Raw genomic sequence first — 13,380 nt, forward strand, 5'->3', positions numbered from 1 at the left:
TATTGATTTGTATAGGTCCAGTTCCATCAAGCGTAGACAAGAGTTTCCTGTCTGTATGTAGACATGTTTAACTATTTCCTTATGAAGTGGCCTGAACTTAGCCTTTAAAAAAAAAACAACAAACAAAAACCAACAACACTAAGGCTATAATAGTTAATACACAAGCAATATCCTGCTTGAATAACACAAGAAAACCAAGCCAAGGAAGCAACAGATCAGTAAGATCAGTCTGACACTTCAGCAGTATTGTCAGAACATTGCTATAACAAACTGGAAACTGTTGTTTCAACTAAAGTGACAGATAGCTGTACGCTTGCAAACCAGATGTAGAATTGTGCCAGACATGTCTACAAAGTGCTACATCTTCCCAGCTTTGTCCTGGATCTGCCCTGCACAGGACTGGGAAAAGTGCCAGTCTGTCAAGGGGAGATGAAGCTGCCTCACAGGATGGTTCCAGCCCCCTTTGCTCTCAACAGCAGCAGGCAACTGTGAGAAGCAGGCCATGGTAGAAAGCAAGCTGTGCAGAGGGAGGTGGCCTCTTTCCCTCCTTTCAAAGGTCAAGCTAGCATTAAAGGCTTTATACCCTGCCCACACCTCCCTACGCTGTGCCATGCAGCTGTCCAACCTACTGCTACAAGTCATAAAGTGCCAGTACAGTGATTTAGAGCCCTGTAATCTTTAAAAACTGAGTGGCTGAATCTTGAAACTGAACTTAAAGGACTGCAGAGATGCCACTGTCCAAGCCTGTAGGCTGTTCGGATCTCTCTCAAAGTGATTTCTGTCCCAGAGCATGAGATGAGAAGAGATCCCTAGCTTTTTAGCAGACCACAACTTCCAGAACAAGCAAATTTACTTCCAGCCATAAACAGACTTAATACATAAAAGTGTTAAGTCGTGACTTCCTCACACTGGATGAGGCTTTCATCCAGTCACAAATTCCCTGGGATAGTTTGAATAAAGTTGCACACCACTGTTGTGAGATTGACAACTGTAGACATTATAGACCAGCGAAACCATGGCAGACCAGAACAACCGGAGATGACACCTGAAAGGTAACACAACTCATATGCAGGGAATTAAACGTGTTTTCTAAAAACTGCTATTACAATAATCTTGTCAGATAAGATTGCAGGGTAGGATGGGGATCCTCAGCCAAAAAAAAAACGTTCCCCACAGCAACAAGCCTACGTAGTCTATCAAACTGTGAACACTACATGCAACATTACACATGAAGAGCTTGAGTATCCCACGTTCCGAAGAGCAAGAAGACCTGGAGCTGTACAAGAGGCAAATACGAACTGCTGTATAGAGAAGTCTGTGCAGTTGCCACTGATCTCCCTGAAAAGCAAAGGTCTTTCTTCCTCAGGCTCACTGCCAGGTGATAACCTCTCTACAGGCTATTACCTCACTTATGTAGCAGGATGATATTCAGTCATCCACAGCTTACATAAAGGCAAGCATGTCTTGACGCCTGACTTCTTAGCAAAAGAATTAGCAGGTATTTTAGGCCACTACTGCGTTCTTACAGGTGGAAGTGTTCAGGCATAATTACACTGCACAGTGCTGCATGGAGCTGAGCTCCCCAGGATAGCCCAGCCTGGCTGGTCAGGCCTTGTACCAGCTTCATTCCAGATGCAGCACGGAAGGACCTGTCTGAACTGTGCATTGGTATCAACAGGAGTCTTTCTGCTGATCCCTTATCTTTTACACATCTCTGTGAGCAACCAGCTTTGCACCATGTCGGGGGGGAATTCAGGCATGCAGAACTTGGGGGCTTGCTGAGTTGCTGAGACTTTGAGCCCCACTTCAGCCAGTTCCTGTTACGACCATGGATGGATCTTTCTCCTAAGAAGCCTTTGTTTTCAGCCAGCCTGTAACTGCCCTCCTGACATCTGCACCCTAAACCACCTCCCTTATGCCAGTTAAAAGCCTCTCCCTTGGATGGCAGCACAAAGCAGCACGTCCACAAGCATGGGTATGCCATAAACAAACTCCAGCAGCCCCCAAGAAGGCTCAGTTGATTCATCATCTGGCTGGGGAGCTATGAGTACCAGCTGGATGTTCCTGACCTGTATTTCAGGGCTGTTTATTGTCCCTCCATCCTAAATGAGGCAAAAAGCCATCAGCATCAGCCTAACTGTGAGAAAATAGCTCGTACACCACCTCAAATATTACATAATGAAACACAAACGCTAGCAGTCACGAGCTAAAAAGCAGAGCTGGACAAAGCACATTCAGCAGAGCTGTGCCTGTTTCTGGTTTAAGTTGCTCTGAGACTTCCTGCACTGCAACACATTGAGATGCTGAGGCTTACTTACTCCAGAAAAGCAGAAGCTTGAAGTGCATTATAGGCAGTGAGACTCGCTAGGTGAGGATCTGCTCCAGCATTGGATGAACAGATCCACTGGTCCCAGTAAAGCCCTGCCATTTTGCCCAGTAAGCTTTGGTTTGGTCAGCAGCTAACAAATCCTAATGCTCAGGCTCAGTGAGCTAACAGATGCTCCAGACCCATCAGACATAGCTGTGTTTCCACAAGGCTGGACCATCAGCAAGAAGTGTGCAAAAACATAAACCACACAGGACTTGCATGTCATCTCAGCTTTCACAGCAGGTTCCAGATGTTCTCCAGCAGCCTGGTGTTCGCACGCTGCTACAAGCAGCCAGGAGACAGCTCAGGGGAGAGCGGATGCTTACACAGGGAAAAAGCTGGGAAAGCAGAGAGGAACCTTTCCAGTGGCTCATCACAGCACCCTACAGATTGCTCACCAACATCGGCAAGGTCTCTGAAAGGCAAAAGCCTCTCCATGGGTGTGCAGGCTGTACATCACATTTCCAAACTACGCCATGGAAAGCAGCACAGTCAGAATTAGGACCAACACACCACCTGGAAGGCTCCATGCTGCTGTGCTGGTACAACCTCTACACCGGCGTGCTGCTTTCCCTGCCCTCTGCCAGCGAGTAATTGTGAATACATCTCTCAGCTGCATCACCAAGAGCAGATTTCACCTCTCCAGAGAGATAAAGATTCCCAGAAGTGGACAGTGTTCCTGCTGATAGGGAGCATCACATTAATTCTTCTCATGCCATTGTCAGGTATTTTTATATTACTGAGGGATTGCTTCTCACTATTCCACTACCGAAGATGGGATTTGCAGGGCTGTGAACTGCACTTCCAGGTTCCCAGTGGCAGAAACAGAAACCAGTGCAACAGTTCTATGCTATGGGAAAAGTAACCACTCCCCAAGCTCTTCTACTTAGATTTGGAAGGTTTCCCACCTGAGGTAAGGCACAGCTTTCAGTGCTGTTGCCCAAGCTTTGATTTGAAGCAAGACTGCTTTTGCCTCTGTTGCTTCTGGGGTAGCCCTGAAGCAGCTTAAATGGGAGCCTCAAAGCAGAGAACAACATCTTAGTCACTGCTCTACTACACCAGCCTCGGCAGAAGTCTCCCTCCAGCTCCAAAATTCCCTTGGAAGGGGTGTCTGATTTAGCAGCTCAGATAATTGGGAGATTTGGATGAAATTCCTGGCTCTGCCATAGCTTCCCTGAGTGACTTGACAGGAAGAGCTGGCTACCTCCTTGTCCCATTTCTTTGTCTCTAAGACAGCAGGAGCGCTGGCTTTCCAAACCTTTATTAGACTATTTAAGCTGTCAGCCCTTCAAACTGAGACCACAGGCAGTCAGACAGCACATGGGATCACTGGTTATTACCCTGTCCTACAGCTCTTAGACATGAGACAGAAAGCATCATTAAATTTTTCAAGTGATCCCAGACCCTCAGACCAGGACTCACAGCAAATAAAAAATGGGCCTTAGCAACAGCAGGAGATCACACTTATTGCATTTGTTAACTTGTTGTTAAATGCAGTCTTCAGCTCAAGTGCCTTTTAGAAGCCAATCAAACTTCTGACAAGCTTGTGGATCAGGTGGCTGAGCATCCTTTGGGATGAGACTTACCCACTCGGAGCTGCTTACTGCTCTCTACATCAGGATCAACTGTAAAATGTGCCTTTCCTTAAGATTTCTTCCTGCACATTCACGTACCATAAGCCAATAAAACACATAGGGTACATGGGTCTATCCTGTCCCTGAAAGATTCTACAATTAAAAAAAATACATATATAAATCAAGATCTATGCCAAAACATAAATAAAAAACAGAAGGATGATGGCAGGCAGCATCCCTGATGGGGGGAAGAACAAGAGCCAAGGTTCCACCACACACACACAGCAGGCCTCAGGCACCACTGGAACATGACCTGCAGCCTATCCACCAGGAGCCAAGCAAATTGATATAAGTGGGATAAAGTTCATCACCGAGACAGGGCTACGACAATCCAGCAAAACCCCTCATTGCCTCTGTACTTTATGTGGCAATGGAACTCAGATTTCCTCGCTACTGGGGGAGATCTTCCAGTGGCTCTGGGTCTACCAGTCCCTTACCTGGGGTCATGCAGAGACACAGTCATCAGTGCCTCAGCTGCCCACACCTAGAGCCATGAAATGCATTGAGCTGAGCTTACACTTCCCCCATACCAGCTCTCCCGAACATATAAGGGACTGATACATGAGATATGCTCACAGCACAGCAAAGTTCTGCCTCTGAGGAAGCCACGGGACGTGCTGTTCTTTGATAAACCTACAGGATCCCAGGTCCTCCGAGGTTTCAACTGCTGGAAGACCCAAGGAAATGAGAAACAACAGTGACAGCAACCCAAAAAATATTAATATTGTGCTGCTCTCCTAAAGGAATCTCCACAAATAATTCCGTGGAGGACAGCAGTGACAGGGCACGTGAAGTGCAGGGGTTCTCAGGCAGGCTTGGCCTCACAGTGTCTGTCTAAAGGCACACGTAGTGATCCTGATGGATGTTTTGTTGGCTATTTCTTTAACCAGTTTATACTTTAGCTGCTTTTCGTAGATGTTCTGCCTCATGTGTTGATGTTTCACACGAGAGATTTGAAATATGGTTTAAGTCATTGGCATTAATGACTTCAAGAAATGCCAGAGCAGAGCTTTTACGGAAAGAAAAAAAAAAAACAGAGGATGTCGAGTTGAGGCTTAAAGTCAACCACGGACATTTCCCTGAATAAAATTATGAAGCAGGGCTAAAAGGAAAGCTGAATGACCCTGCATCATCTGAAACAGGAGAAAAAAAAAAAAAAACAGCTCACCTCCCTGTTCCAGCTGCTCAGCCCAGCAGGTATTGCAGGCATAGTGGTGAAACCACGGCAGGTGGGTACTGGTGCACTAACACATGCTTCTGTGCACTTCTTGGTGTAGGCAAGGAGCACCAGAGCTGCCAGCTCTCGCTGACAGTCATTATTGAAAGCAATCAGATAATAAGGCAACATCAGCAGCAGACTCCAGATAATTGATTCCAGAAGGCACCTCATCAAGGCAGACAGAACATTCCTCCCATAAACAGATTTCCTCTCTCAGGACTGAAATCAAATTGAGCGCTAATCACTAGTATACAGTCCCAGGCATTTCCTGGCAGCGGGTTGGTTCAAGCCACTATCACGGACACTCAAATCCCCAGCACACCAGCTCTGAGCAAGGAAGCAGTTTTAGGGCAGCAATGAGCTAGGGACAAGATGCTGCATTGCACTCAGCAGTAAAACTGCAAGCTGCTGGGCTCTCAGCTCCTGCAGAGGGCTTCTGCTCTCTGCCAGGACTGCTTCTCAAGCTACAGGGAAGTTAGAAATAGAATTGATTACTTTTTGAAGATTTACTGAGGGAACGGGAAGGGCTTTACCTTTACACCAGTTGCTAGAAATCTGCTCCTAACTACACCAACACTCACTTTCTTCCCCACTCCTCCTCCCAGTTCAGATCACATCTGTGTCCAGTACTCTTTGGCAGAGCACTGAACCAAATTATTTCCCAGCTTCAAACCATTTCCTAGGCAGAGTGAGGTATGGGAGGTGGGGGGGAATCATCTATTATCTCCTTCCCTGCTTCCCATTTGTCATAAGGAAACATTTCTTCCTATTCCTTTAAAAAACATGAATTTACTTTAGCCACGCAATAAGGAAAGAAACATTTACAGATCTCTGCAATACATGTAAAGCTGTAGGTTGGTTCCCTGCTGCCCCTCAACAACAGGGTGGGCAATTTCTGCTGAAACCCAGAACAACTGCCTGCTCCTCTGAGCTGCAGCAAGAACACCAGATCAGGACTGGAAACATTCATAATAAGATCAAGCAGCTGAGTTTGGCTTGCTTCCAGTTCCAAACCACAAATGATGTCTTAACAGTAGTAATCATGAATCATAGCATCTTTTGGGACGTAAGTGACCTTTAAGGATCATCTAGTCTAACTACTAGACCGTCTGTGGCAGGGTCACCTCCCACCACACCAGGTTACTCAAAGCCCCATCCAACCTGGCCTTGAGCACTTCCAGGGATGGGGCATCCACAGCTTCTCCGAGCTCCCATCTCATCACCCTCAGAGTAAAGAGAAGAACAGTAACAGTAATTTCCCCACACACACACCTGAGAGTGTTACTCAAGGAAAAAAAAAAATATTATAACCCTTTAAAATGCAGCTCAGGTCATAGGACCCCATTAACACACATCCAGAAGCAGCAAGATCAGACATCTCCAAGCTCAGTCACAGATGAGACTCTGTTTGCCTTCACATAAAAGCACGGGGCAGAACCCAAGGAAACAGCTTTTGTAAAGTTATCCACTAGCCCAGTGGGCCTTGTACGTGACTTCACAGCCTGGAGGTAAAACACATTTTGCAAAAAACCTGGATAAGTCCCTCAGCCTGGTTCAACCTGAGTTTAAAAGACAGGGTCTGAAACGTCTAGAGCAGTAGCCCATGCAAAGCAGGAAGATAAAGCACAAAACAGAAGTGCAGCACTTTCTGTAGGTAGCTCAGATTGTTTCACAATAGCCCCTTTCACCTGTTTCTGGAGTTTTGTTAAGTTTCTCAATAACTTAATTGTGGAAACACCCACTCCTCATTTCCCAACCAAAGTAACACAGCTCTTAGGAGGGGAAGGGGGAAAAAAACAAAACAAAACAAAAAAAACCCCACAGATAATTAATAGCTTGCCACCCCCCTTGCACTTAACTCACATCAAGCCGTAACTGGAAGACCACAAACGATTATTTTAAGACCAAAAACATATATTCAACCCTCCACCCTAAAGCAGTTCAAGATCTTCACATCCTTCTTCCAGCTTTGTTTAGTCTATAGGCTAATCTCACCTCAAGACGCACAAAAACCGTAAGTATGAGTTCAGGAAAGAAAGGATTTATAAAAATTGCAAACTGCAGAGGGAAAGGAGCACATGTTGCCCTACTCTAACTGCTTTTTCCCCCCAAAGTTCTCCAGAACTGCCCTCCCGCATACAACTTGAATGCCTGGGGCCATGATGGGGACACTGCAAGGTGTCACTATGTGCTTGAGGAGGAGCTTTGCTCCACTTTCTGCAAGAAATACCCCTTCTACCTCCTGGGCAAGGCAAGCGCCCTGCGCCCTCACACTACCAGCAGAGCCACAGGACCTGGAACCTTATGCAGCTACAGAAGAGCTGCCCAGGGCCAGCATCAGTATTCAGGCACTTACAATTGCTCAAAAGACAGTAATTGCAGTAGCAGGGGAAGAGAAGGCAGGAAAAATGTGCACACAGAGCACCCTTGCCCTCACAATCTTTTTCAGGTTTCATTCATCTCTCCCATGGTCACGTCTGAACCCAGTTTACAAACTCCTTCTAGCAACTGCCCAGGTCTCTATAACCTCATTAGATTAAGAAACTGAAGGTAGGAGATGCTTGACGTCTCTCAGAAAAGCTTTTAGCTATCAGTCATAACAGCAAGCCTAGAAATGCTGAAACTCACCCTCCAGACACAGCCAGCATGGACAAAAAATAGGGGACAAATCCCAAAGAACCAATATGCATACTTTAAAACTCAAATTAAAAATTATTAAACTTTATTAAACTCACACAGAACCAGTTACACTTCCCAAACACATAAACCAAAACTTCCCTAAAGCCTCTGCAAACTCTTAGGGCAGTGAAGAAGGCTCCCTTAAAAACCCGCTCTACACCTGAGCCCAATTACCAGTGTTCCCCAGATGATGGACTTCACCTGGGCTTCCCCAGCCCCACACCAGAAGAGTCAGCACAAAGGGCTGAGATCAGCCTTCTGCCTGACAAAATTTTGCACTGTGCCCTCCTCCAAGTGCTTTTAGTCCAAGTGACAGAGCACCACAAACCCCACATACACGTAAGGTTGTAGTTTTCCCTGGGAGATGGTCAGGGAGAGAGACCCCATGCTTCAAACAAATAGGCATTTCTCTGGGCTGGGCTTGTCTCGAGGAGGGACAAGACAAGCAACCACGCCAATAATGCAGTGATGGTGCAGAGGTTATCCTTGGGCAAATCCACATCTGCATTTATGGACACCTCCTGCGACTGCAGGGAGAATGCAAATACGCCCCACAAGTCTGATGGCATGCCAGCCTGGACAAAGCTGTACCTTCTGTCCTTCATTCCCGAACTCTGAGAGGAAACAGTGCTGTAACTCCCTATACATGCGGGTCTGGCTCACGCAGTGGGATACTGCAAGTGTCTGTGCATAGAGATCCTGAGTCCTGGATCATCGCTGCAAGAGAAAAGCATTTGTTAAAGTTACAGAGCCTCCAACAGCAGCAGGCTTTGCTCAGGCAAGTACCTAAGCAAGGGATCTAAATGGGCATTTTAAGCTTTTATTTTCACTGTAGTTCTTAGGCAGGGAAATAAATGGTAGAAATATAATCCAAAAAAAAATAAAAAAAGAAGACCCCAGTAAAAAGGAAATTTTGTTTAACAGACTGTGCAGACATTTTAGCTCGGGAGCACAGAATACAGCTGGCAAGTGAATGATTTCTGATTTGCTCACAGAATTGAAAAAATCACATAAAACAATAAAAACCATGAGAAAACAAATCTGGGGCTTACTATAAGCAGGTTAAATGGAATTAAAAAGCCAAAATTCCTTTTGTTTGGGATCAAATATAACATTTTGTCTCCCAGCTTTTTCTGCAGCCTCTAAAAATATTTGTTAGTATAAAAAGAAAATATAAAATTTAATTTCAGTGATTTTGCATCTTCTTGGATAAAAAAAAAAAAGACTTTTCATGCTCAGCACAATTTAGCTTCACTTTAGCCATGTGGAAGTAAAAGGATCAGGAAGCTCTGGAGGTACAAGCCAGCTGAAGCAGCAACTTAAAGGGCAAAATGCAAGAAGAAACTATTGAGCTCTGAGGAGCCTTACAGTATGATTTTTACCTTACAATATTATCCTATCCAATATTTTTATATGGATTTGGCTACTTTTATAGTAGAAAATGGTAGAACAGAGATTTGGCTGCACAACTCTCTCTGCTTAGACCAACGTACATGCAGAGGCTCCCCCAGGGATACCCAAATTCATCTTGAAACTGAGGTACACTGAGTAGGTTTTTCCTCCTGACAGTTTTTCCTTAGGTAACACTAATGATAGTCTCAAAAAAAAACAAACAAACAAACCAGAAGTATTCTTTTTACTTTTGTTTCTCCTTTCATTCTCTGTATATTTTTCATAAAATTAATTACACACAGCTCATGAACTTGCTTTATCAGTATTGCGTGCCTTCATTAGCAGGTAAAATCATCTGTTACCATGAAAGCTTCTCTCTGCGAGGCAGGGTCTGCAAACTTTCATGATTTCCCAGCTGACACCTAGAGGCCAGGCCAGTGCTTCAGCTCTGTCTTCCTTCTGGTCCAGGAAAGCTGTGCTCTAACATACGGTGGGATGGGCTCAGAAGGGACATACCCCATGGAACTGATAGCTGAGGATTTCCCAAGGAAAGTATTGATGCAGACAGCCAGGCCTTAGATGCAGGAGATTCACCCATACAATGCCTCAGGAGCAGAACAGAGGGAGGCTAACACTCCTCTGTTCCTCTGCAGTTCAATCTAGCAGGCAAATGCATCCCCAAGTACATTCGGTTTGCATGTCACATCAATTGACAATCTCAGGCCTACAAGCAAGAGGAGAAAAGCCGTGCATAAAAGTAAAAAATCACAGAAGCCTGCTTTTATATAAGGAAATACTGCCAAGGCTGTGGGGGAAAAAATCAGCCCTTTACTAGGCCAGCTACAGGATCCTGGGAAGTTTATTTACTAAAGTAGCTGAAATAGAAAACTACATGTTATTAACATTATTAGTTATGAACAACAGGCTTCAAAATAGTCTAACAGATATACATCTCTAACACTCAAAGAATATCCCGAGTTGGAAGGGACCCATAAGGATCATCGAGTCCAACTCCTTAAGAAAAGCCGGAATGGTCTGACTGCAGGTCCATTTAGCTCAGCGTCCTGCCTCCAAACACGGCCAGTAGCTGCTGAGGAAGCTCCACAGAGCAAAGAGAACAACTTTGTGCTTTTCTTCCCGGTGGAAAAGGCAGTGGAGGACTGCTCCTTTGGGATCAGAAGACCTGCATTTCTTCTGAAATCAAAACTGAGCAGCAGGGCCTGCAGGTGACCCCACCAGGCTTGTGTGTGCTGTGTGGCCGCTGCACCGTCAGGGTGAGGGCTGTCAAGGGCCACGGCAGGCCCTGCTGCTCAGATTTGATTTCAGCATAATGGAACAAAGCTTATGATCTAACCTGTACAATTTTGGTTTTGCTTTACCCCTGGGGTCTAATTTATAGTCTGGGATCAGATGTGTTTGGATCATGCAGAGTACCTGCAAAGGGGTCTGTGACTTGTCTTGGGAAGTTCACACAATCGCAGCACCCTCCTGACAAAATTGCCTTAGGAGATGTAGCATTTCTAGAAAGCAGAGGGGACACTTGCCTTGCTACAATCTGCATCACCCAGTTTCAGCCTGATGCTCAGCCTGGCATCCCGTTGCACTGATGACCGGGGATGTCGTGCACAAGGAAGGAATTCAGCCTCATCTCTGCAGCGCCCTCGTAGCACAAGCACTGTTCCCTCATTCTCAGGGATACATGGCTCCAGTTTATATTGCTGGTGTTTGATCTAGGAGATCAAGGGGCCAGAGCAAACCCACAAGCAGACCGAAGGAGCTCCTCAAACTTAGGAGGCAGCACAGCTGTTTAAGTCTTACTCGATTGCCCAAGATGAGACATGAGCAACTTGAAAGAATTGGATACAATTTCGAGTTGGCCCTTGGCTTTACATAAAGAAAAAAGGCAAGGTGGAGAAAAATGGAGAAAAAGTGTTTAGCAACAGCCTGTTCCACGTGGGGATAAGTCCTAGCAAGGAAAGCATGGAGGGTAGCATTAATGAACGAGGCACCAGAAGATGACAACTGTTCAGGCTTTCATGAAAGGAAGGATTTCTAACTATGCCACCCTCATCCTCCTAAGAAAGGAAGGAGCATGGGGCAGCAGACCCTCTGGTTATAAATTAGTAGGGAGCCATGGGTACAGCTTGCTGCATATAGATTAATGTATAATCCAGCATTAACATGCATTTCACACTAGCGTAGCACTGGGTAGCGTCGCAGCTTTTTGCCTCTCTTTCAGCTGTATGCCACTTGCCCAGCCCAGGTACGCAGACTGGGAACTGACAAGAGGAAAGTAACATTTTTGTACTTGGTGTTTGGGGATGGAGCTTGCTGGTGGCAGAGGAGGAACGTGAAAGTTCGTGTGGAGCAGCACCACCACCTTGTGGGAGGCTGCAACATCCCAGGCAGTCCTTTCCACCGTTCAAACAGCAGCAACTAACCACTGAGCACAAATGCAGGGTTATCAACCTCCTCAGGTGTTTGCAGGTCTCTCATTTCATCCACGAGGCAGGGGTGGGGGGAAGCTTTTCCTCCCTCGAGACAGGCTGCTGCTGCTCCCAGTTTCTCTCAGTACCTCCTGTATTCTTTAAACACGGTTACAAGAGAGTACAAGAGAGCAGAGCTGTTGGAAAGAGGGCTGCTAGGTCCACGCAACTGACACAGTAAGCCAGTTCCTTTATTTTCAGCTTTCCAAGACAGCATTTCACTGGCCTAGCCACCAAGATGGACTAGAATATCCTCAATTTCTGATCTACTGTTAGAAAGTGCCCTATTCCCCCTTCTTACAAAGGGGAAACACCACTGTAAAATTTATCCGTCTCAGGGAGCAGACTAGTCAGCCCCTCACTCTCTGTATTGGCTCTTGAGATTAAAGAAGGAGACAACGCGAGCATTAAGGAAGAAAAGGTAGCCTCCCTTTAAGAGACTCTCTAAAAGGAGGCCAGTTTTTCTCATTTCATATTTCATTAGTCTACCTTCAGGGTGCAGGAACCGGCCCAATGCAAGCATAAAGTTGTGTTGATGCAGAGGGAGAGGGCAACCAACACCTGCATCATCATGACAGAGCAGATAGAAAGGCAGGCATGATCCGAGATGCCCCATTTCTATTTGTATTTTGTCTAGCTAGCACAGACCAAGAGCAATAGACTTGCCTGCCGTCCTTCCTCAGTAAAACACATTATTCTCAAGTCTTTGTCACCTTGTTCAGTGCCTCCTTTTGCAGCTCTGCTGTGCTCCGAGGACTGAATGCATCTGGCTGTTCCCAGGACAAGCAGAGGGATGCGCAGGAGAGAGATGTTCAGAGGAGTAACCCCAACTGCCTCAGCAGCAGCAGCTGGTAGAGAAAAAGGTGCTACTAGTGCATAAATCCTGTTACAAGTCCAGCTACAAGTTCAGATAGGGCTCTGCTCTCTATTTCTCAGCACAGAGTGCCGCAGACACCTGAGTTAATAGTCTGCTGAGAAGCATGTACCCTCTTTGAGAGGATTGAAGTGATTTACCCATGGTGTCACACGACAAACAGTGAGCAGTCTGGGTAAAAGACTTTCAAAGCCTCGGTCTGGTCCTTTATCCCTGAGATTGATCGTGCCTCAACAGCCCACAAGGGTAGGGGAGATTTATGGTTCAAGAAGAGCTCCTCCCTCCCTAGGTAGAATAGTCCTCTAATCCGAACTGTCAGCATTCAAGGATGAATTATTACACTATTGCTTCCTCCCCTGTGCTTTCCTCCAGTATAATAATTCTTTTTTCATCTTCACCAACAAAATAGCCAGCCACTGCAATGAACCTTTACCTAGAGCATTCAAGAAATCCCCGTGACCTGCAAATACAGATGGGAAGACAGCAGCAATTATTGCCCTGTTGTAGGCCTAACAAATAAAGGCTTTGGCAGTTTAAGGTTTGGCCTTAAGTTCAGCAAACAGACAGCAGAAGGGATGAGGTGGCTGCAGGAAGACACCTCCATTAATACAGTGCCAATGACCAGCTGCTGATCAGCACCTCAGCCAAGCCACTTGGTGGTATGGCCCTGCCAAGTGGTGGGCACCAAGGGTGCTGCTGCTGTTCCCTCCATCACACAGAAAGGGGAA

This window comes from Anser cygnoides, chromosome 5, assembly GCF_040182565.1.
Source record: "Anser cygnoides isolate HZ-2024a breed goose chromosome 5, Taihu_goose_T2T_genome, whole genome shotgun sequence".
NCBI classification, from domain to species: Eukaryota; Metazoa; Chordata; class Aves; order Anseriformes; family Anatidae; genus Anser; species Anser cygnoides.